This window comes from Dromaius novaehollandiae, unplaced genomic scaffold, assembly GCF_036370855.1.
Source record: "Dromaius novaehollandiae isolate bDroNov1 unplaced genomic scaffold, bDroNov1.hap1 HAP1_SCAFFOLD_31, whole genome shotgun sequence".
Lineage (NCBI taxonomy): Eukaryota > Metazoa > Chordata > Aves > Casuariiformes > Dromaiidae > Dromaius > Dromaius novaehollandiae.
In genome coordinates, this window is record NW_026991289.1 from 4,447,602 (window position 1) to 4,471,308 (window position 23,707).

At 60.6% G+C, this 23,707-nt stretch overlaps 2 pseudogenes; both read left to right on the forward strand.

Moving 5' to 3' along the window:
* Positions 1 to 22,194, forward strand: part of LOC135325568 (class I histocompatibility antigen, F10 alpha chain-like) — a 39,932-nt pseudogene extending 17,738 nt beyond the window's left edge.
* LOC135325534 (class I histocompatibility antigen, F10 alpha chain-like) lies at positions 19,254 to 21,698 on the forward strand (annotated as a pseudogene).
* Positions 22,195 to 23,707: the final 1,513 nt, after the last annotated feature.

Genomic DNA, 23,707 nt, shown 5'->3' on the forward strand with positions numbered 1-23,707 from the left:
GAAAACCGAGGCCTAGCACAGCCCAGCAAGCAGCTGAGGAATGAACCCTAGCACAGCCAAGGCCTCTCCTGCCACAGCAGCCTGCAGCTCTCACAACCCTGGCATCAAGCATTTCGGGAGCTGCAGTGTGCAAGCAGAACCTCGGTGTCCGTGTAGGACATCTGCCACAGCAGATGTCCTGGACTTCTGCAGGCCCTCCTCTGGCTTTGCCAAGGCAGTTGCAAGAGTTGGTGTGGGCTTTCTCTCGCAGCGCCTGCTGGGGGGGTTAGTGAAAAGCTGTGGAGGATGAAGAGGCTGGAAACTTGTCTGAGGTGCACGTTCTTCCCCTAAGCTTGTCACTTTGCAGGGAGAAGGGCACTTGATCCTCGTGAAATGCTTATGAATGTTTTCATGAGCGGGCTCGCAAGCAAAGCTCCTGCATTTGCAGATGTGCACTTACCAGATGTAACGATGAAGCCCTGTCCTATGGAATCTGCCATTCCTAGTGATGGGCTGTAAGCTTTGCACTGACTTGGCAAGGCCTCAGGCCTGAGGCTTGTCAGGCTTGCTGTCACTGACCTCTGGGAGACCTGCCTGCAGCTTGCTTTCACTTGGTTTAGCTGTGAGAGCAATTTCTCTCTTGCATCACGTTCATATGGCTCATGGGTTTTGTTTCTCTTTGAGTGCTATGACGCTAGTTTGATCTTGCTCGCAGTAGCAGGTAGTTCTTGGCTTGGAGTCCACAACACAGAAGTTGTGGCCTGGGAGAGGAAGAGATGGGGTGCAGGCTTGGTCCTGGAGACGCCACAGCGAGAAACACCTTGCCACTGCTCACTGAAAGAAATGCAGACCTGGAGGTGCACAGAACGGGCAGAACAGACTTGGCTGCTTCCTTGCTCCAGTAGCAAGGTGGAGCACAGCAGCACTTGGAGGAGGCTGTCCCTAAAGACCTTAAAGACCTGCCAGATCTCCCAAGCTCCTTTGTCCTAGCAGGTCCCTGCAGAAGGGGAAGTCTGCTCGCCTCAAGGCCAGGCTCTGTGCTCTGCTGCTCTCCTTCCTCGCTCCCCTCAGGCTCTGCAACTCCCGTAGTTCATGGATGCTACCGCCAAGGTGGCCATGGACTCTGCTGGCACCAAAACTCCTGGGTGGCAGCTTCCCCTTCCGGCCCTTGGCACCCTCCTTAGGCCCCTCACACCCGTAAAAGCCCCCACTCAAGGGCACCCAACACACACACAGGAGCTGGCAGCTCCCTCCCAGCATGCAGCCAGCACTGGGCACCAGCAAGGGAGGCCCAGGCTCAAGCCCTTCTCTGTGTCCTTCTTCTTGCCCTCTTGGGCAAGGTTTAGTGACCCTGGTGGTTTAATTCAACCGAAAAAAGCTTCCCGTGTGCCCACATGCCTCGCAGTCACTGCTGCTGCTTCTTCGGCCTCCACCGACGGCTCCTCTTCCCCCCGCAGAAGGAGGGAGAAAGGAAGAGGTTGTGTTCTGCCTGGGCAGAAAGGCCGAGAAATACTGCTGACTAGTTGAGGCCAGTGCTGTTTGCAGGGGCTTCTGCTGGTGGTGCCATGCTCACCGGCATGGGACACAGGCCCCTGGGTCCAAACAAGGTCCCGCGTGCAGCTCAGCAGCCTGTGGCTGATTTTTCTGGCACCGAGACTGGTGGAGGTGGGGAACGTGTGTCTTGGCTTCAGCAGTCAGTGAGAGCTTTGCAAAGGGGCACACAAGCATTGCAAGGATCCCTCTGCGCTCAGCTGCTCAGAACTGCTAGGTGCCACCGTTGAAGCCAATTCTGAGCACCCAACAGCTACCCCTGGGCTGGAAGGCAAGGCTGAGCCAAGGCCAGCCCTGTGGCTTGCTCCGGGCGCAATGGGGCTGCAGCAGCACTGACACCTCCTCTCTCTCACTCTGCCTCGGACCCCTCCTGCTCCTCTCCTCCCACAGCCCCTCCACCCTGCTCCCAGTTGCAGCCACAGCCCTTCAGCTCCACAGCAGTGCGAGCCATTTGCTTGGGGCTGCAGAGCGCTGCTTAGTGTCAGGCTCAGCCAGGTTTCTCCTGGAGCTGCCACATACCTGCTCTGCGGGGGAGGCCCCGCTTCAGCCGCCAGCCTTTTGGCCTCTTCCTCCAGGCGCGAGAAATAAATGTTCAGGATCACCTCCTTATCTTCTCCCAGCTGGTACTTCATGACATTCTGAACACTTAGCTTTTCTTCAGCCAGATTCTCACCAGCCCACTGCACCTGCCAGACAATCCCACACCCCTTTGTGCCCCACTTCCAAGTCCACTCAGCTGCTCACAACATGCACCTCTCCAGCACCCAGTGCCTGCAGGACCTGAGCAGTCACCAGCCCCCTGGCTCTGGCCTGCCCTCAGGCACCCCGCATGACAACTGCTGCCCCAGGCAGCCATGCTGCAGCCCCAGCTGCAGAACAGCAAGGGGACTGCAACACGCCCCAGGCTAGCTCTCAGCCTGCGCAGGCTTCCCTCTCTTTCCCATGGGCTCAGTCTCTGATTTCTCTTGCTGTCAGAAAAAAAGTGGAGGGAATTGCTACTTGCAGAGCTTGAAATCTGGGGGAGACAGCTGGTCTGCTTTCCCGCAAGGGAAGGTTACTTCTCACCGTCTCCTCTGCCCCTTGCCCTGAGCCTTCCTGGCAGCACCCTTTTGCCGGAAAGGGAAGCCCAGCAAGGCTGAACAGCCCTTACTTGTTTGGACCAAGCAGCTAAATAATCACACAGCTCAACAGCCACCGCCCATAGCATGATGCTTTTGCAGAACGCAGGCTGGCTCAAGAAGGACGTCGATCCGGAGCACTTACCAGGCCTGTCCTCCGACGGCCGGCGTTGGCAGGGCGTGCAGCACGTGCTCGGGCTTCTGGAGGCTGCTTCCTTCCAGCTGGTGCTGCCTTCAGGGCAGAGCACTCCGGGATGACTGGCAATGGGCTGCAATCGCACGTCGTGGGGAGGTGGGATGAGCACAGGGGGAGTTGGGTCTTCCGCTCATCCTCACAAAGTGGGCACCTGCTCCTGCAGCAGAAGGCAGGACTGCAGCAGAAGCACATGCGTTCCACTGAGTTGAGTCACATCACTGTACATGGAGATCACCCCCCAATGAAACACCCAGGGCTGCACAACATGTCTGAAGGGAGCTCCGGGCTTGCCCACAGCCAGACTTTCTATCCATGCCGCAAGGAGAGCAGCAGGGTCATCTACAAGGACCCGCAAGACACACCATTGCCCACTGCCCTGCGAAGTCCATTAGCCACTGCTCGGTGGCCCCAAAGACAAGGGACTGTTGCTGGGCACCCCGTGTCGAAGGAGGAGGAAAGGATCAAGGCAGTAAAGCACAAACCACTTGCAATGTGGGAGCCAGCACAGAGCTCAGCAGAACCTCCCCCCCACAGAGCCCTTATGAAGGCAGAGTGTGCCTGCAGGTGCCTGGGAAGCAGCCACTGGGAAGACTTGCTCCCAAAGCACTTCCTGAGCAGCCTGCGCAAGCCCTGGCAAGGCAGCCCTATCAGACCTGTGCTGAGAAGATGCTCCCTTCGTCAGCCAGGGGTGAAGAAGCAAACAAATACACTCAGGGTAGAAACATATCGGGATGAGCAGGAGGAGCAGGGGCCTCAGTTCTAGGTTTTTTGCTGGCTGTGAAGGTAGAATTCCAGTCTGGTAGCATCTGCAAAGGTGAGAAGCACAGGTGAGATGCTACCAAGAAAAAGGTCTCGCTGCTCACAAGGGCACCCAACATTTCCACTGTTCAGAAAAGAAGCTGCTTCTCAGAGACTCGGAAACAACCCTCGCTGTTTCTCACAGCAGCCCCTCAATTCTACAGAGCAGCAGCTGCAGGGCAATACAGGAGGATGGCTAAAAGCCCTCGCGGGTTTTTGGCAAGGGCAAAGGCCAAGAGGCTCAGCCAGCACACCAGTTCTTGCCTAATGGAGAAGGCAAGGGAGGCAAGCACAGGGGAAGGCAGCTCACTACAATCTAGGGCAATCTGCAGTGCAATCCTGCCTGGGAGTGTGGGAGGGGGCAGTGGGGGCTAAGGCAGGTCTCTTTTCCTAGGAAGCTTATTGCTCACCCTCTCCTCTGACCGTGGTCTTTGGAAGAGCTCTTGTACAGCCAGCGCCCATAGCACAATGCTTTTGCAGAATGCAGGCTGGCACAAGAAGCACCTCTGTCTGCAGCACCTACCTCTCCTGCCTTCTCATGGCCTTCATTCACAGCCCATGCAGCTCGTGCTCTAGGGTCTAGAGATTGCTTCCTCCTGCTGGGTGCTTCATCCTTGGCAGAGCGCGCTTGGATTGCTGGGAGCATGCTGCAAATACACACATCATGGGGAGGTGGGATGAGCACAGGGGGAGGAGGGTCTCCAAGCTGTGCTCACAGGCTGGGCACCTGCTTCTGCAGCAGAAGCATGTGGGTTCCACTGACTGGGGTCACATCAATGGACGCGGAGATCACCCCCCGCCAAAACACGCAGTGCTGCATGACATGTGTGAATGAGAGCTCTGGGTGCCCACAGGCAGACTGTCTGTCCATGCTACAAGAAGAGCTGCAGGGCCATCTATAAGGAGCAGCTCCAAAAAACACCATTACTTGCTATCCTGCCAACTCTGTTAGCCATTCCTCCATGGCCAGGTTTCTTGGAAGCTTCGGAAACTGAAACGGGAATAACTGCTTGGTCGCTTGCACTCCTGCAGTCTTCAGGCTCTTATGTCCCACAGTTACATCCTCTTCCAAGTGACAAAACAACCAGCCCTGGCCTCTAAGGACTGCCTGCGGCAAGGGCACACCTCTCAAACCTGCTGCTCAACACCGCCTGACGGCGGCCTGGAGAAGACCCTCCTTGCGCGTTGCTGATGGAAGGCAAAGGAAGGGCATTGCCCAAGGGGAAACATCACTCCTTTGGGCAGATAGTCACCCAAGGCGCTCCTCCCCTCCAACACCATTCCTTGACTTGCAGCCCTCTCTTCCACCTCTTCCACCAAGTTTGCACAAGTTTTTGGCACTCCTTTGGGGACGCAGAAAGGCTCCTGCTAGCAGGGTGTAACCACACCCTGCTTGTGCCAGCCACCAGACAAGATTTCCTGGGAAGGAAAGGGCTCCCAGGTCCCAGAATTCCAGCGAGGGATGCCTAGTCCTTGCGGGACGGCACAGCTTCAAAGGCATCCAGAGCTCCGAGGGACGTTGGGTCCAAGGGAAACCTCTCCCTCCAAGACACGCAGGGCTACAGGGTCACCCTCCTCCCTTGCTCCAAGGCTCTCACCTGCCAGGAGGCTCTTTCCCCTTGTCCTTCACCCCCTCGTCTTCCTCCATAGGCACAAACGCTACCCTGGGTGCCGGCTGCCTCTCTCGCAGCAGCAGCCGCTGGCCAGACACTTTCTCTGCAAGCAGGAGACAAGAACACACTTCAGAGCAGCATCACGGTGACCCTTGGAACCAGAGTGGCGTGCAGATCCTTTGACACATGTGACAGGCCTACGTTACCTCTGGTGACAGAGTCAACCCAAGGGCAGCGCTTTGGGAATGTGTCTGAGAAACTCACAAGAAAAGGCTAGAACTGCCTGCTTTGAAAACCCAAGGAAGTCTCTGCACGTGTGAGCAGACTTTGGACCCTCTACTCTAGGGGACTTTTCCCATGAGAGGAAAGTCCCTGGATTCCAGGAGAGAGGGCCCTCCTTCCTTTCGCCTTCTGCTCTGGGCAGAGGTGATGAGTCACAAGGACCGTCCTCCAGTTGCACTCCCTTCTTCTCCAACTCCTCAAATGGAGGAGTACTTTGCAGCGTACACTAGGGCACGGGGTCCTGTGGCCAAGGGGAGCTTGGCAGGACCAAGGGCTGTTGGGAATCTTGAGCTGCCCTGAGCTCTTGTTGCCTCCGCAGTCCGTTGCCTCACGCTAGCCGAGCCATGGTGCTGCAGCCTGGGCTCCGATGCCCTGCCAAGGAGGACCGAAGGAGAAGGCACAAAGCCCTGCCAGCAGCCAGCCACTCCATTACCTTTCTTGCTGCTGCCCACATCTTGCCCCTTCTCCTCCTCACAGGTGGGCTTCACAGCTCGCACAGCTTGTGTTCCAGGGGCCGTCTCCAACACATACCTGGAAGCAGCAAAAGATACCACTCGCAAGCAGAACCGATCTGGGAATAAGCTGTCTCGGTGCCCGAGAGGACCGAATCCCTCATCTCTGGCATCTGCAAAGGGCAGACACACAGGGGAAGACACGGAGAAGAAGCTGCTTCTCCAAAACTTGGAAACAAGCCTTGCTCTTCCTCACAGCAGCTCCTCAATTCTGCAGAAGAGCAGCTGCGGGGCAATACTTCTGGAGGAAGCCTAGCAGGGAAAAGCACAGAAGAAGAACTGGGCAGGGAGCTAGCGTTCCTTGAGGCTAGATAGCACTGTCCATGTACCCAGACAGCTTGTGGCAGGCCAAGAGAAAGCTCTTCGTTGCCACTTGGCTGGGGTTTCAAGGAGCGAGAAGGAGCGCTGCCAAAATGGGAAACTTACAGCAAGAAGAGCTTCTAGCAGCTGTGGAGAGCCGTTCAGCCTGCGCAGAAGGCCTTTGTGAAATCGCATCTTCACCTCTTTGCCTTCGACGACAAGCATGCCAATGCCCTCCAAAACAAGGGCCACGTTCTGCCCATTCGCAAGGCAGCAGGAGAGAAGGTACATGGTCTCCTCTACGCAAGCTGCCACTGTTTTCCAAGGAACGGAGATGGCCACGGCTACGTGAGGATATTTCAGGGTCGCAGCTTGCTTGTGCCCTAGGCAGCAACAGAAGAGCAGCACCGTCACGGACAGAGCACTGCAGCAGCCTCCAACCCAGTGCTGGGAGCTCGAAGGCCTTCCAGCAGCACAGGCCTACAGAGCTGTCTTCTTCAACCCCCTGCCAAAGCCCATCAAGGAGGCTCATGTCCTCCCTCCCCCGCAGAAATTCAAAGCACTTTGCCACCTCCTGGCCCAAGGCTACAGTAGTGCTTCCTTCCCAGGCTGATGTTCACAGCACGGAGAAGACAGAGTCATAGGAGAGGAAAGACCCACTCCAGACACAGCTCCGAGCTCCTGCTGCCCCACAGCCATCCCCAGCCACACACTACAGCTGCACTGCTCCCACCACTCCCCAGCAATCACAGCACCGCTGGCCTCTGATGCCTTTGCCTACACACTAGGCTTCCCATCTGTGTTGCAAGGCTCTCTGCACATGGCTTGGAGCCACTTCAAAGCACAGGCAGCTTGCAAGAGCCAGCAGCAACGCTGCTCTTTGCCTGCTGTGGCATAAACAGGGAACAACAGTTGGAAGGACATGGCCTTAGAAGTAGCAGCAGCCCCAAAACACCTCCGATGGAGGCAGCTGAGAGAGTCTCATTTGATCCTCCATTATGATGTTGTGGTAAGATTAAAAAAAAAAAAAAAATGGAGGCTGTTCTCAAGACCTGGGGGAGCAATTCCACATTTCTAACAGCCACTGCGAAACAGCAGAGAGACACACCCCACCCATGTCCCCAGGGCAAGCAGAAGTTTCACTCTCCCTTCTTACCACCAACAGCGGCCTTATCATGGGTGAGGCTGTGAAGATCCACAAGGTTGCTGCAGAGGCGAAACGTGGGTCTACGAACAGTCAGAAGACCCTTCTTGCCAGCAACGACTTGTTCTGCAACAACACTGAAGGTGCCCAGGGGAAGAATTCTCATGTCCTGCAGCCAGAGGAGAAGAGGAGAGAAGCATTAGGAGCATGGCAGATGGACGAACAGAGCCAAGACTTCCCCGAGCATGGCCATGGTGCTACGTGCCCTGCCCACACCCGGTGTACAAAGGGGCAAGATGGAGCCTTCTGGAGAGCTTGGGAGAAACCTTGGAGAAGTCCTTGAGAAGAACATTGCAGATCGTTCCCTCCCCCTCCTCCTCCCCCTCTCAGCCTTACAAGGCAAGCCTGCCTCACCTCCAGCAGATCCGTCAAAGGGTTTCCAAGAAGGCCCATTCACCTTGGAGAAAGGTGCCAGGCTCTCGCTTTGGCCTTGCACTCTGCCAGGGGCACCAGAGAAGGCCCAGAAAGCCTCCCACCCTCCTGCAACTGCCCCTGCACTGGACATTTGCCGTCTCCCTTTGGGGAGAACTTGGTCCGGGGCACAGCTGTCCTTTGCAGCATGCTCCCTTTGCTGTCAGAGGAGGGGCAGGACCATTGCACCCAATGGCACAGAGGGGTCAGGGCTGCTGCAGCCGTTGGGGCTGGAGGGGAGGAAGAGGATGGCCCACCCACCTTGTTCAGCACCAGCTTCTCCAGAACGTGGTCGCACACAGCAGCCCAGATGGGCACAGCCACTGCAAAGCAAGGCAAAGAAACGTCCTGCTCTGGGTGGGCCAGCGTCCCGGAGCTCCATCCCTGTCCCCAGTGCTGCCCTGGCCTCCCCTGGCAGCTCATGCTCGGGGCTTCGTGCCTCCCGGCATCAGAGTTGGCCAAGAGCAGCCCCGGCGCCTGGGCTGGCACGGCCTCACCGGGACGCGTGGGCAGGGGCCGGGGCCGCGCGGGAGAGGACATCACACAGGATGTCCCCTATGACGCTCCTGCAGCAGCCCTGCGTGTAGCCAGCACGGTCTGTGCTCGGTGCTGTGGTGGGACTCAGCTGGTGGCACCAGGCCCCAAATCCATTGCAGATGCCCCGCGCTGTCTGTGCAGCATCCACTCGCAGCTCCCCTGCTGTCCCTGCCAGCCGTAGGTGCTTCTGCTGGACACCCCGGCATCTCACGGGGCCCCGGAGCAGCAGGCTTAGGCCACGACATCGAGTATCTGCCCCGAATCACCTTACGGGCCCACAATGCAGGCGCAGACATGTGTCTAAGCCACCGAAGGAAGGGAGCTCTCATAAATACAGTGGATGGAGCCCAGGCAGAGACACAGCTCTGCGGATCACACATGTCTCCTGGGCTCAGCTGAGGAGCTCTGCAGGCTGCACTCCACTCCGTGCCCAAGGAGAAGTTTCCTTCTCCCAGGCGTGGGCAGCTGGCGCATTTCCTGCGGCCAGGGAATCCCCCCCAGCTGATGCCACACCAGGCTGTGTTTCCTCCTCTCGTGGGAAAAGGACACTATACTTTAGTCTGTTTCTGGGTGAGGGTGGTGGAGCTGCCGGGGAATTCGATGGGCATTAGCTGCTGTTGTAGTGCAGTGCGGAAGGGCTGTTTTCAAAGGTTTCGCTTAAGTGATGAGAACGGGACTCGGTCTCGGCTTGGCAGCATAAAATGATGAGCCCTGCACAGCTGCCATCTCTGCTGCCATGGAGGAAAAGGGCTTTGAAAAGAAGAAGGCCTGAAGGTGTGGGAGTCCAGGTAGAGTTGTAGCGCTTTTTTGAGAGCTTCCTCTTCTCCTGGCATTGCTGAGGAGGGAAGGGAAAGGATTGGCACGAATGGGCCCAGCCTTCTCTGGAGCTGTGGCAAGATGTGCTTGTGTCTTAGAGCAGGTGTTGTTACCATCGCCCGGGACTGAAGCTGTAGTTCTCTCTGAACATGCCATGGGGAAGGTTGCATTGTGCTTTGTCTCTGCTGGCAGGCTGATGGTGGCAAGGTGTGAGTGAAGCCATCTCGACTGAAGCTTATGTCTTGCTGAAAGCTGAACTGGAGGACACAGCAATGTTTTGCCTCCTTGAGTTTTACCTTCTGAACTAGCCGACTCTGCTGAATGAGCATCTATTTTGATAGGAATATATTTGCGTTTACCATCCCCTACCCCCACCCAATACCTTCTGCTTGACTTTAGTAGTATCTGAACAGCAAGTCTTGCCTGTGGTCTCTGGAAAGTGAAGTTAAGGCTCTCCATGAGGTCGTAGGGACTTTTTGTGGCCCTGACACGAAAGGGAGATAGTGCAGTGGTGATAGTAGCAACTGGGATTGGGAGCCCAAGAGTTGAGAAGACCTGCTTTTGTTGAAGAAAGCCTTAAGAGCCGTGACGGTGCTTCCTAGTCTTTTTTTGAAAGCAACTAGAAGAAGCTGAGAAGGTGCTTTCACTCTCCGTTCTACTTCTCCCAAGTAGAAGAGTTTGCAAGGCAAAACCCTCTTTGTATGAGCTGATCTGGTATTTGAACTGACTCTTGCCCTCTGCCTAGGGAGGAAGCAGCAGCTGCGGCTTCTTGGAAGACCTAGTTCTGAGCAGGGCTTTAGCATACGTTCTCCTCCGAGGCTTGATATTATCTCTGCTGTTTGAAGGAATGAAACCAAAGAATGGATCGGGGTCATGTCCCAATCCAATATCGGGAGGGTTTCGTTACGATCCCAAGGATGAGATTAAGACGCTAAAACCGGTCAAATATCGTACAACCTTTTAACTTTATTTTCCACAAAGTGGGGAGAAAAGGTGGGGAAAGGTGAAGGGGAGGTGAAGGGGGGAGGGGAAAGGGGGTAAGGGGAGAAGACAGAGAAAGTTGGAAAAGAAGAGAAGAAGCTAGCTGCCACCACTCCGAGTCCGATGATGTTCTGCTGACTCCGTTCGAATTACAGCTCGAGCTGGGTGCCTCCGAAGACGGACCCCGAACAAAGAAATCCCTGGCAATTATACTTTCCAATCTAACCTCTCCACCTTTCATGCGGTAGCTTAGACCAATGGTAATATTTAGGTCTGGGGTCTCCTGCTCCTTATTGGGTCTCATCCCTGTCCCTAGGCAGGCTGTTTATCTTTACTGTTGAGGTTTCTGCTGACAGATGTGTCTTGATTCCTCAGGTCCCGCCCTCGTCTCTCAAGGCCCTGACAGAGAGGTGTTGTTCCAGCAATTAGCACTGCCCCAGCAGTGACAGTAGGTGTTATCTCCCAAGGTCCTGACGAAGGGGATATAATCCAGACCCCAAGATAGTCCAGACCCCCCAAATTAACACTGTTTCAGCAGTGAGAGGAGGCTTTGTTTCCCAGGGTCCTGGCGCCCAACGAGGCCTTATTTCAGAGCCTTGACATCCTCCCTTTCGGAGTGTGAAGCACAGGAATGCAGACTGCTTGCAACTCCCTTATCGTTCCAGTTTCAACCAGCTCTCAGGCCTTTTTCTTACTGAACTAGATAAAAGTTCATTATTTTATCTAAATGCGGCCTAAGGCTTCAACAAACTTAGCTCCTCATGCTAAGCAAGTTTTAGAGAAGTTGTGCTAAGCAGCTACCTCTAGACAGTTTCAGTTTGCTATTCCTTGACACAAGGATCCTGCCTGGAAAGTACCAAGTGTGATGACATGGCTCTAGGCCTGGCAGGGCAGGTGGGGTTTTTCCTGCATGCTGCCAGTGAGGGGAATGGGCTTGAGCAGCAGTGCTTGGATCCAGCAGGTCAGCCCCTGGGTGTGCAGCTGGTGCTGGCAGCAGGGCTTTGGTTTCATGAGCGTGGGCCCCTCTTTGTGCATGAAGGCTGGCGTGGAGAGATGGTCCCCACGTGCCCCCGGGGGCAAAAGCAAGCAAAGCCCAAGCCCCATGAGTAGGAAGAGGTGCACAGGTGAGGGCAGGGCCTGCTTGCCCCGGTGGCCTGGCGGTCCAGCAGCTGGACGTCCCGAAGGCGAGCCAGCAGCGAGGCACCAAGGCTGGGGGGTGTCACGCTTCATCAGGAGGAGAGTGTGCCCGTGTGCTGCGGTGAGGCTCAAGCCGGTGGCCAAGGTGGTGAGGAGAGCCCAAAAGTCGGCGCCCCTGAGGGGAGAGGAGGATGCATGGAAGAGTGAGGAAGGGATGGTGTGGGAGGGCAAGGCAAAGGTGCAGGGTGATGTGGAGCAAAGAAAGCCTGGAGGGGCCCAGCGCAGTGCGTGCACGCCAACAGGGAAGTGCTTAGAGAGCAACAGTCTGGAGAAATCAATCTCTGACAGCTTTTGTGGGAAATCTGCAGAGCCGGGCACCTGTTTCAGGGGTCCGTCCGCTAATGCCTGCAGCCTGGGGACCAGACAGGAGCACTTTGCAGTCTGTGTGCAGCTGCGGGCCTGCAGCGTGGCATGCCTGGAGCGCTGCGGTGGATGGCTGCAGCCTCTTTGGGAAGGCCCGTCTGGGAAGGGGCGGAGGGGCAGTTGGCCTTTCTGTGAGCAAGCAGCGGGAATGCAGGAAGCTCTGCCTAGGGCTGGACGGTGAGGCATATGGGTGAGGCTTCGTGGCCCGAGCAAGAGGAGTGGTCTTGCAGTGGCTGGCTGTGTGCTCTAGAGGGCCTGAAGAAGGGCAGCATCTGCACGGTCTGGGAGGCAGAGAGGTGGGGAGAGGAAAATCCCTGCTGCTGCACAGATGGCAGCTCGGAGCTGGGCTCAGAAGCTGGCACCAGAGGCTTGGAGGCAAAGCCGTGGTGCTGGAGGTGCCCCCGGTGAGCAGCAAGGCCTTGTGATGTCGGTGCTAGCACGGTCACCAGCAAGGCCTTGTGATGCGGGTGCCCTGGTCACAGCAGGAGGTGGTCACGGGGGTCCCCATGGCAACGTGCAGGGCTTTGTGATGGGGGTGGCATCGTGCCCCCAAGGCCATTGTGATGGGGCGGTGCCCGTGGTGACCGAGTCCGTGCTGGGAGCAGAGCCCCTGGCTGTGCCCTCTGAGGAGAGCAGCTCGCTGAGGAGGGAGCAGCTCTCTTGAGGGCCAGAGTGGCAGGTGCGCAGGAGAAGCTCCTGCGGATGGACAAGGGGCGGCAGGCGAATGCCGGCTCCCAGCCCGTGGATGGGCTTTCTGTGAGGCCGAAGCGCAGAAGCAAGGTGAGCGGTGGGGCTGGAGGGAGAGGCAGGCAGCAGGGCCGGGAGCCGCACGGAAAGCGTGAGGACGGTGGGGAAGAGGAGGTGGGGCAAGCGAGCCAGGCCTGATCTTCTCTGGCCAGGGGGTATTTCTTGCTGGTGCTGGGGGTTTTCTGGTGCACAAAGCACACCGACCGGGATGCTCCAAGGCCCAAATGGAGCCTGTGAGCTGTGCTGAGGGTCAGAGAGCACCTCTGGGCTTAGCGCAGCTGGGCCGTGCTCGGCCTTGAGCTTCCCTTCGCCATGGGGCCGGGCTTTCCTGTGCCTGAGGGGCCGCTTGTACGAACGCAACCGCCTCCATCATGGGCTTCCTTCTCCCTGCAGGGGGGCCAGCGGGAGCCGCGCGCAGCGCTGCAACGCATCCCGACCCTGACTTTGTCGCACCGAAGGGACAGGCGGCCGTTGCTGCCCGGCCCACAGAGCTTGCAAGGCCTCGAACACCTCATTGCAGAGGTACCGAGCTGAGCAGCGATGGTGGCAAAGCCTCTGCCTGCCTGGCTGCAGCTGCGGAGAAGCAGGCGGGAAGCGGTGGGAGAGACCAGGAGGTCTCAGGCTCCTCAGGGGAACTGCCTTTGCCCCTGTCCTGCGCAGTGCTGATGAGCCCTGTCCCCATGCAGCCTTTGGGAGCAGGGTGGGAGCCGCCTGCGTGGCAGAGCGCTGCCGCTGTTGAGGGCATCAGAGGTGCTGGAAATTGTGGGAAGGATGGAGAGCGGGGGCGGGGGCTGGGGGGGAGGAAAGGGCTGCAATCACTTTCCTATCTCCTGGGCTTGGATTGCAGACGGTGAAGGACACTGCCAGAGATGTTCTCATCGCAGCGTTCAAGAGAGAAACAGAAACACTCCATCTGCCCAGCTTAGCACCTCGTGCACCCAAGGCAGCTAGGCAGCTCCTTGGAGGCCTGGAGGCCTCTGCAGCTAAAACGGCAGGATCTGCCCGTGGAACCAAGCTGCCTGCTCTGGAGACATCCTGCAGATCTTCTGCAAGAGGCAGGGCCAAAGCCAGGGAGCAGCTGCCGCCTCTTAGTGCTGCTGTGATGTGTCTGGAGTGCAGGAAGAGCCTGGCAGAGGAAGGTCTACAGGCAGTGCATCTTCCTTTGCCTGCCCTTCAACAAGGCAAGCGGGAGGCTGGGGCTCTGCCCCGGGCAATTCAAGCTCCTGTCCGCTGCTTGCCTGAGGCCAGGGCTGGGTCTTCCGCGCTGGGAAAAACAAGGCTGCTGCGAGCTGATGGTGCCAGGACAAGTCTTCCTGTGCAAAGCCGGCAGCTGCCAGGAGGCACCTCCTTTGTCGCGGGAGCACAGAGCATTCCTCAAAGGCAGATGCGAGGCATGCCAGCATGCAAGGAGCAGCATGAGCCGTGGCCAGGCTGCCTGACAGAGCCAAGGCTGCCACCGTCGCCGCTGAGGGTGGCTTTTTCGAGAACTGTCGAAGGACTGTGCCAGGAGCTAGGTAGCAAGGTGCAGGCAGCTCCCAGAGATGCCTGTGCGCAGGAGACCAAGGCACAATGGTTGGAGACGATGGCGCACAGGCAGGACTTGGTGCGGAGCAAGGCCTCAGCGTCCCAAGGTGTTGAGGTGCAGCCTGCAGAAGGGCAAGTTTCCCCCGCTGAGAATCCCCAAGGAGAATCAGCCTCTTCTGGCGTGGGGGAGGTCCCGCAGTGGGAGACAATGGCCAAAGGTGTTTCACAGCAGGTTGGGCTCAGCAGCCCCCGCTTTGCAGAGGTGCCACCCAGCTCTGCCAAAGCCGTTGCTGGCAGCTGCCCCAGTGAAACGGTCACAGCAGAGTCCTCCTGGCCTTCCTGGCCTTCGCCTGCTGGCCTTATTCAGAGCATCCTTGCAGATGCGTGCATGGAATTGAGGGCTGAGAGCCAGAGACTTGCTGCACACAGCCCTGTAGCACCTGCCGCAGCTCTGGAATCCACAGGCCTTGAGCTCGTGTCTGCAGCCTGGAGCTGTGCTGATGACATGAGTCTTGGACGTGACCGGCAGCTGGTGCAGCCTGATGTGGACAAAGGCACAAAGGAGCTCAGTGCAGCCGTGCCACGGAAGATATCGGCACACGCCCTTGGTCCAGCAGCAGTGGCAAAGAGAGCCCAAGAGGAGAGCAGCGAGCATGGCAAAAGCACAGCTGCCACAGCTCTGCAAGGGCCTGATGCCCACACTCGTGATGGCAAAAGGAAGGTCACGGGGGCCGGTGCACCAGCTTCCCCGGGCAGGGGCCATGGACTGGTCACACTAGGATGGCAGCTTGCAGTGCAGAGGCCCAAACAGCAGCCTCTGGGCATCATCTGTCGCCTTCGAGGCACGCCGCTGCACATACACCCCGACAACCCCGCGCAGTATCTCGCCGTGCTCTCAATCAAAACAGAGACGCTGGAGGAGCTCGACAGGAGCTGCGTGGCGCGCACCGGGCAGAGCTTGGCCCAGCTGCGAGAAGCCTTTCTGGAGAGGAAGGAGCCGAGGCCAAAGGAGAGGGAGGTCAAGGAAGAGGAGGGCAAGGGGAAACGTTTCTCCCTGACAGCATCGGGATGCCTCAATGTTCGCCCCAAGGAGGTGAGTGCAAAGGGTGGGCCGCGGCAGATGGTGACCCTCCGTGTGCTGGGGCCAGCCGCTGCGCCCTGCTGCAACAGCGTGATGGTGGCAGTGCTGGCAGGGCTGCGGGGGCATTGCTGGTGTGAAAAGCAGCTGCCTTCCCAAATCTCCCTCTCTGGCTTCAGCTCTGTGCCAGAAACTCCTTCTATAACCTGTGGCAACCGGAGGTGACGCGAGTGGAGCTCCTGAAGGACGCCAGGTCCAAGTGGGAGGTGCAGGAGCGGCTGTACGCCCATGCGCCCAGGAGGGAGCTGGGAGCTGGGAAGAGAGTCCGGGGAGCGCCGGAGGATGGTGGCGTGGAGTGGAGCGATGAGGAAGAGGACGTTGATGAAGAGCCTTTGCAATGGGAGGAGCTGGAGAAAAACACGGCCTTGGTCATGAGCTGGGTCAGACCGAGCCTCAGGAGCCTCTTGGCAGACACAGAGCCGTGCCCTGAGGAGGTGCCCTGCTCCCCCGTTGTGAAGGGCAGAGATGCTGCCAGGGAGGCAGCTGGTGACCTGCAGAGCACGCCTCTGGCCCCAGCAGTGCCCCGAGGAGCCGTGGCAGCGGCATCTCCTTTGGCAGGAGGCTGCCAGGATGCGGGGGACAGTGTGCCTCTGTCCCCATCGGCCAGCACAGGGACAAAGGCGGAGGCCTCCCCCGCAGCCAGAGGCCCTGAGGATGCAGGGGAAAATGCTCCTCTGCCTCCATCGCTTCCCGCAGAGGCTGCGCCAGAGGCCTCCCACTTGTGCGGAGGCCCTTGTGGGGAGAGCAACAGCCTGCCTCTCCAACCACCGTTCCCCGAAGAAAGCGCAGCAGAAGGCTCTGCCCTGGCCGCAGGCCTTCCTCACCAGGTGAGCAAGGAGCATGGCGTCGGCACCCACCACCCAAGGGAGGTGCGGTGTGAGCAGTGTCTGGGGTGTGCAGGGTGGGTGAGAAGAGCTGCCCCATCGCATGGGTCCCCCGCGGCCGTGGTGAGAAGCTGTCCCCCCAGCCCTTTGCCCTCTGCACTCTCTGCCCTGGGGAAGATGCCTGGTGCTCTGCGTTTCCAAGTGCCAGAGGCCCAGGGCTGACGTGCCCTCCCCGGCCTGCACAGCACCCAGCCCTGGGGCATGGATGCTGAGCGAGGAGGGCAGGGGCAGCCCCAGCAGCAGCCGCCTCCCACAGCCAGCGAGCCAGCCCCCTCGTGCCCCGCACCCGGCCACCTCCATCCCCCGCTGCCCGCCGTGGCCCCCGGCCCAGCCCTGCTGCTACGGCCCCAAGACAAGCCTTGTGCCACTGCCCAGCCAGCTGCATGTGCCTCCCCTTGGGGCTCGCGGCCACTCACAGCATCCCCCCACCCCAGACCCTTTCCCCCCTCACATATCCCAGGGCACCAGGATGTTGAGCATGGCCAGCTGATACCACACAGGGGTGTGTTGCTGCTCTCCCCATGCAGGTTGCCTGTGAGCCCAAAGAGGAGCACAAGTCGTCGTCTTCCCTCCGGCCCACGCCAGAGGTGGACTCAGGTAGGTACCCAAGTCGAGAGCCGCTCTGGGGACGGCACAGCGAGCGGCACTGAGGCTGGCAGCAGGAAGCACCCAGGGGCTGGCCATGCCGAGGCCGTGAGCCCTCGGGAAAGCCCTTGGTGCCAGGGACAGGCGGGTGCTTGCCCTGCGCCTGCCCAGCCCCTCGCCCACGGCTCTCCTTCCTCCACAGGCATCGCCGCCCTCCCGCATGCTGCGCCTTCCAGGCGATGGCCATCGCGGCTCAGGGCAGCGCTTCGGGCTCTGCGCAGAGCTTTTAGCTGCCGCTGTGTCTCAGGGCAGTGAGAGGAACAGCGCGAGGATGCAGCTGCCAGACAGGTCGCCCGAGATGGGGCATGGCAAAGAGGCAGAGCGACGGAGGCTCTCTCCTGGCTGCTACAGCAATGCTGCCGCATCGTGTCCCACTGCACATGTTCTGCTCCAAATAAACCCTCGGCAGCTGTTCCCACCGTGTTACTTGGTGTCAGGGAACTGTCAGGAGAAAGACTAGTGCAGGCGCTGCCAAGGAAGGCAGTCAGGGCTGCAGAGAAAGCCCTACAAGCAGTCGCAGAGTGAGAGAGCAGCTGAGGTGGGAAGGGTCTTCCGGAGGTGTCTGCTGCAACCTCCTGCTGCAAGTGGAGGCAAGCGGAGGAGGTTTCGCAGGGCCTGTCAGGGTCGAGCTCTGACCGTCTCTGGCGATGGATTCCCGCACGGCCCTGGCACCCTGCTCCAGTGTTGCACCACCATTCGGCTTCCAAGGCCATTTGCAGTCTCTGAGGGGAATTTTCCCTGCCGCAAGCTGTGCCGTTGCCCTTGTCCTGTCCCCAGGCCCCTCAGGACGTCTCTGGCTCCATGCTCTCTGCACGCTCCCGTTAGGCTCTTGCAGGCAGCAGCGAGATCCCCCTACGCCTTCTCTTCCGCCGGCTGCACCAAGCCAGCCCCCTTGGCCTCTGCTCCTGTGTGCTGTGCTGCAGCTGCCAGGCAGCTTGGGGGCCTGCGCTGGGCTTGCTGCAGTGTGGCCCCGTCTGCGTGGGGCACGGGGCTGGGGATATGGTGCAATGGGGAGGGGCCCTGGGATATGGGTGCAATGGGGAGGGGCCCTGGGATATGGGTGCAATAGGGCGGGGGCCTGGGGATGTGAGTGCAATGGGGCAGAGGGCTGGGGATGTGGGTGCAATGGGGCAGAGGGCTGGGGATATGGGTGCAATGGGGCAGAGGGCTGGGGAGGTGGGTGCAATTGGGCAGGGGCCTGGGGACGTGGGTGCAATGGGGCAGGGGCTGGGGATATGGGTGCAATGGGGCAGGGGCTGGGCATATGGGTGCAATGGGGCGGGGAGGCTTGGGATATGGGCACAATGGGGCAGGGGCCTGGGGACATGGGTGCAATGGGGCAGGGGGCCTGGGTCCATGGGTGGTGGTGGGTGTTGATGTGACCTCACGCCTCAGTCCAGGGATGCAATGGGGGTGGACGCCTGGGTCCATGGGTGGTGGTGGGTGCTGATGGGGTTGGACACCTGGGCCCATGGGTGACAACACGGGTGCAATGGGGCTGGACACCTGGGTCCATGGGTGGTCGCAGGTGCTGATGGGGTTGGACACCTGGCTCCATGGATGGGTGTGGGTGCTGATGGGACTGGATGCCTGGCTCCAGGGGTGCAACGGGGCTGGACGCCTGGGTCCCCGGGCAGCTCCTCATCCATGGGTGCCACCTTGGGCAGGTTTCCACATCTTCCAGTAGACCTATGGGTGCAGGGGGTGGGCCGGGGGCCACCTACCAGCACTCGGCCTTCGATGGGCGCCACTCCCTGAGCTCCCACTGCTGGCCCCGTGTCCCCATCGCCATGTCCCCGTGGTCTCCTGTCCCTATCCCTGCCCCCGTCCCTGCATCCTCGGGTCCCCATCTCCACCGCCTGGTCCCCGTCCCTTGGCTGAGCCAAACTCCATCCCCGGAGCTGACCCCCGTCCCCACCGTGTCCCCCCGTCCCTGTGACAGAGCCAACTCCATCAGCATCCCCACAGCATCCACGTCCCCACAGTGTCCCCATCCCCACAGCATCCCCATTCGCCTGCCGTCCTCGTCCTCACCACGTCCCCATCCCCGTGGTGTCCCCGTCCCCCTGCCCCTGCGACAGAGCCAACTCCATCTCCAGCCCCACAGCGTCCCCATCCCCACGGTGTCCCTGTCCCCACCACGTCCCCCTGCCCCTGTGACAGAGCCAACTCCATCCCATCCCAATGGTGTCCCCGTCCACACATCGTCCCCAACCCCACATCATCTCCATCCCCACATCGTCCTCGTCCTCCCACATGGCCTCCGCGCTCCCGCCCATCACGCGCTCCGCGGAGATCCGCCCGGCGCCCAGTGGCGTCACCACTGCCGCGCCGCGCCATTGGCGGGCGGCCGCCGGCGGGGCCAATGGCTGCAGGACAAGGCGGGGCGGGAGCCGCAGCTCGGCCCTGTGCAGCGCCCTCCGTGCGCGCCCTCGCTGTCGCTTCTCCCAACCTGCCATGTCGGGATCTGCCCAGCGCCTAGTGACACCTGGGTCGACGCGAGCCGCTATTGGCGGGTGGGACAGAGCGCAGCCAATGGCGGTGCATCGCAGCGGAGCCAATGGTGGCGCGGGGGCGTGGCCCCCGTGGGCTTCGGTGCTGTGTGAGGGCGATGGCGCTGGCAGCGAGGAGGCGGTAGCGGGGCGGGCGCTGGGGCCGGGGCTGCTGCTGGCGCTGGTGCTGCTGCTGCTGCTGGGGGGCAGCGGCGAGTGGTGAGTGCGGGCGGGGACCCCGGCCCCCCTCTGCCCCCCACCCCCGCCGCCGGGCTCCCTGTCAGCGGCCCCACGGACCTGCCTGCCACCGCCCCCGGGAGGTGCTGCCCGCCCGGAGCCCCCCAACCTGCCCCCCCGGGAGGTGCTGCCCCCCCGACCTGCCCCCCGGGAGGTGCTGCCACCCCCGAAGCCCCCCCCGACCTGCTCGCCCTCGATGGGCTGCCCCCTCCCTGGACCTCCCCGACCATTTCCCCTGGGACGTGCTGTCCCCCTTGACACCCCCTCAACCTGCCCCCAGGGAGGTGCTGCCCCCGCACCCGACCTGCCCCCCGGGTCGTGCTGCCCCCCCGACCCCCGCGATCTGCCCCCCGGGACGTGCTGCCCCCCTGACCTGCCCCTCCGAGACATGCAGCACCCCCCGACCACCCTGACCTACCCCCCGGGACGTGCTGCCCCCCCGACCCCCGCCGACTTGTCTCCCCGGGACATCTTGATTCCCCAGATGACCCCCAATGTGCCCACCCCAGCCCCTCACTGCACCCCGTGTCCCCGCAGGCCCCCACTCCCTGCACTACTTCAACACCACCGTGACGGAGCCCAGCCCGGGGCTGCCCGCCTTCGTCTCCGTGGGCTACGTGGACGGAGAGCTCATCGATCGCTACGACAGCGAGACGCAGAGGGCGGTGCCGGGCGCGGCCTGGATGGAGCAGGAGGGTCAGGACCACTGGGACGAGGAGACCCGGCTCAATCAGGACTGTCAGGAGACTTTCCGTGTGTACCTGGACATGCTGCAGAAGCGCTACAACCAGAGCGGGGGTGAGCACGGGCTGGGGCTCCAGGGGCCAGGCCGGGGCTCCCGGCGGCAGCCACTCGCCATCAGTGCTGGGGGCTGCGGGGCTGGGGTGCCCCCGGCCCTGTGCTGGGTGCCGGGTCCGAGCCCCTCTGCTGCCCCTGAGCCCCCGTCTCCCTGCTTGTGCCTCAGGGTATCACACAGTGCAGCACACGTACGGCTGTGACCTCCTGGAGGATGGCGGGACCCGGGGGTTTATGCAGCTTGGCTACGACGGGAAGGACTTCATCGCCTTTGACAAGGACACGCTGACATTCGTCACGGCGGATGCTGCTGCGCTAATCACGAAGAGGAAGTGGGAGGCTGAGAATGAGCCTGAGCGCTGGAAGCACTACCTGGAGAACAGCTGCATCGAGGGGCTGCGGACATACGTGGAGCACGGGAGGGCCGCACTGGTGAGGGCGAGGCGGGACCCCCCGGACACGGGGACGGGCCCCGGGCTCGGCGCTGGGCCCAGGCGCCCGAGGGCGCTGCTGGCGGCGCGGTGCGGCGTGTGCGTCCGGGGCTGGGCGCGAGCTGCCTGACCTCCCTCCCTCGCGCCGTCTCCCCAGAGCGCCCTGCGGTGAGAGTGTCGGCCAAGGAGAGCCACGGCTTCGTGACCCTGTCGTGCCGGGCTCACGGCTTCTACCCGCGGCCCATCAGCATCAGCTGGCTGAAAAAGGGCCGCATCCAAGCCCAGGAGACCAAGCGGGACAGCGTCACACCCAACAGCGATGGCACCTCCCTGCCTGGGCCAGCACTGAGGCCCTCCCCACAGAGAAGCACGAGTACCAGTGCCGCGTGGAGCACGCCAGCCTGCCAGAGCCCGGCCTCTTCTCCTGGGGTGAGCGCGGGCGGCCAGAGCTTGTGGAGTGCCCGCTGGGGGCAGCTCCCAGCCCCCGCTCCCGGCCCTGCTCTCTTCCAGAGCCACCGAGCTCCCTGCTGCCCATTGTCCTTGGGGCGGTCGTCGCTGTGGTTGTTGTCATCGTGGTCTGGAAGAGCAGATGGGGTAAAGTTCCAGGGCCGAGGAGGCGGGGGAGGGAGGCCGGGAGGAGAAGGGGCCCGAGCTGGTGCCCCGGGGCTGGAGCAGAGCCGGGCTGCGAGGGGCCACGTGGCCTGATGCCTCTTTCTTCCCGCAGGGAGGAAGGAGCAGGGGTACGCGATCGCCAAAGGTGAGTGCCGGGGCCGCTCCATCCCAGGCCGCACCCGGCAGCGGGGCAGCATTTGCTCTCTGGTTTCTGGCGGCTGCGGGGCTGGCGCATCTCATCCCCCGCCTGCCCTCGTCTCCCCTCTTCCGTGCCCCACAGCTTTTCCCCGGCTGCAGGGCAGGGAAAGGGTTGGCGTCCCGCCGCTGGAGGCTGAGGCGCCCGGGCGCTGCCCTCTGCTCCTGGCGCCTGTGAGGCGGCTCCAGGGCCGGGTCCCGGCCCAGCGGGCTCTGCCCTGGCCCGGCTTTGCCCGCGGCTGGTGCGGGACCTGCAGTGCCACTGGCACGGGGCCGGGGCTCACTGCCGCTCCTCTCTCACAGGCCACGACGGGGCATCCAGCAGCTCCGGAATGGGTCAGAGCTGGTGCTGGGAGCAGGGCGGGGGGCCCCGGCCCAGCGCGATACCAGGCTGGCACCCGCCACGGGGCTGCCGGCTGGCCGGGCGCTGCGGCTGGGTCCTCGGGGGCTTCTGCCTGCTCCCCTGGCTCTGGGAGGGGGGATTTAGCCCCGCAGCGCAGCTCCCATGGGGGACGGCGACGTGGGGCTGGGACCTGCAGGACAGGGCACGCACGGGGGTACCCCCCCGCCCCCCACACCTCTGCCTTTATTGATTTTTTCTCTCTTGTCTTTGCAGGAAGCAATGCCGCCATTTAAGCGCTCCATCCTGGTAAGCGAGGCGCCACGGCCGGACCCGGCAGCGTGGGCAGCGGGGGCCCAGCCCGCCCGAGCGCCTGCCGTCTCCTCGCTGCAGCTCCCGGGACGCCGCCAAGTCCCCTCGGCTCCCACAGCCCGGGAGCAGCAGCACCCAACGCCCCGCTCGAGGCTAAACCCGCCCCGTTTGGGTGCTCGGGCGCTGCGGGGTGCAGGTGGGCACCCGGGGGCAGGTCGGGGGGCTCAGGCTTTTGTCTCACTGTGCCTTGGATCTGCTCCCTGGCTCCGACGTGCTGCAAAAAGCTGTGAAGGTGGTGGGAAGCCCCCAGAGAAGAGGAGCGCTCGGAGCCTGCTCCTGCCGTGGTCCCAGCGCTGAGCTGGGGTAAAACCAGTTTTATCAGTGTGTGAGGCAGGGTTTCCATCTGCCAGTTGCCTGGGAAATAGAGAATTTGCTGGATTTTTTCAGCACTTGTCCTGGTGGCTCTCTTCGAACAAGAATGCTGTTTCTGTGGTGGGCCTCTTCAAACAAGAATGCTGTTTCTGTGGTGGGCCTCTGAACAAGAACGCTGTTTTTTTGGTGTGTCTCGTAGCATAGGAACGTTGTTTTTAGGTGTGTCTGTTACGACAACAATGCTGTTTTCTGACTGTACTGTTATGGAAATTAGGCTTGTCGGCCACCATAACAGGGCCCGATCCTAGGTTCCCGCAAGTAAAATTCAGAGCCAAATCAAAGCAAATTAAATAATTAAATTTTAGTTACATGCGTGCAGTAATTACAGCTCGAGCTGGGTGCCTCCAAAGAGGGACCCCAACAAAAAAAAAAATCCTGGGCAATTATAGTTTTTCAACTTAAATTTCCCACCCCTCACGCGGTAGTTAGACCAATAGTAATTTTTTGGTCTGGGGTCTCCTGCTCCTCATTGGATCTCATCATTGTTCCTAGGCAGGCTCTTTTTCTTCCTTATCTTTACTGTTGTGGTTTCTGCCGACGATTATACCTTCGTTTCTTGCTGGGTCTTACTGTTGTCTCTCAAGGTCCAGAGGAGGAGGAGGAGGTGATTCTAAATCATAACAATGAACACTGCCCCAGCAGTGAGCTAAGGCTTTGCCCCTCAAGGTCCTAATGCCCTGCACTGGTCTTATTTCAAAGCCTTGACACCCTCCCTTTGGGAGTGTGAGACGCAGGAATGCAGACTGCTTGTAACTCCCTTATCTTCCCAGCTGGAACCAGCTCTGAGGCCCTTTTCTTACTGGACTAAGTAAAAGTTCATTATTTTCTCTAAGTGCGGCCTAAGGCTTCAGCAAATGTAGCTCCTCATGCTAAGCAAGTTTTAGAGAAGTTGTGCTAAGCGGCTACCTCTAGACAGTTTCAGTTTGCTCTTCTTTAACACAAGTGGCCGTGTCCCTCCTGAGGTGCCAAGAATCCCAGTCCCTGAGCCATGGGGCTGGATACGTCCTCCTTGGATTATTCATGACATGGGCTCATGACACACACCCCAGAGTCAAATAAATTTCT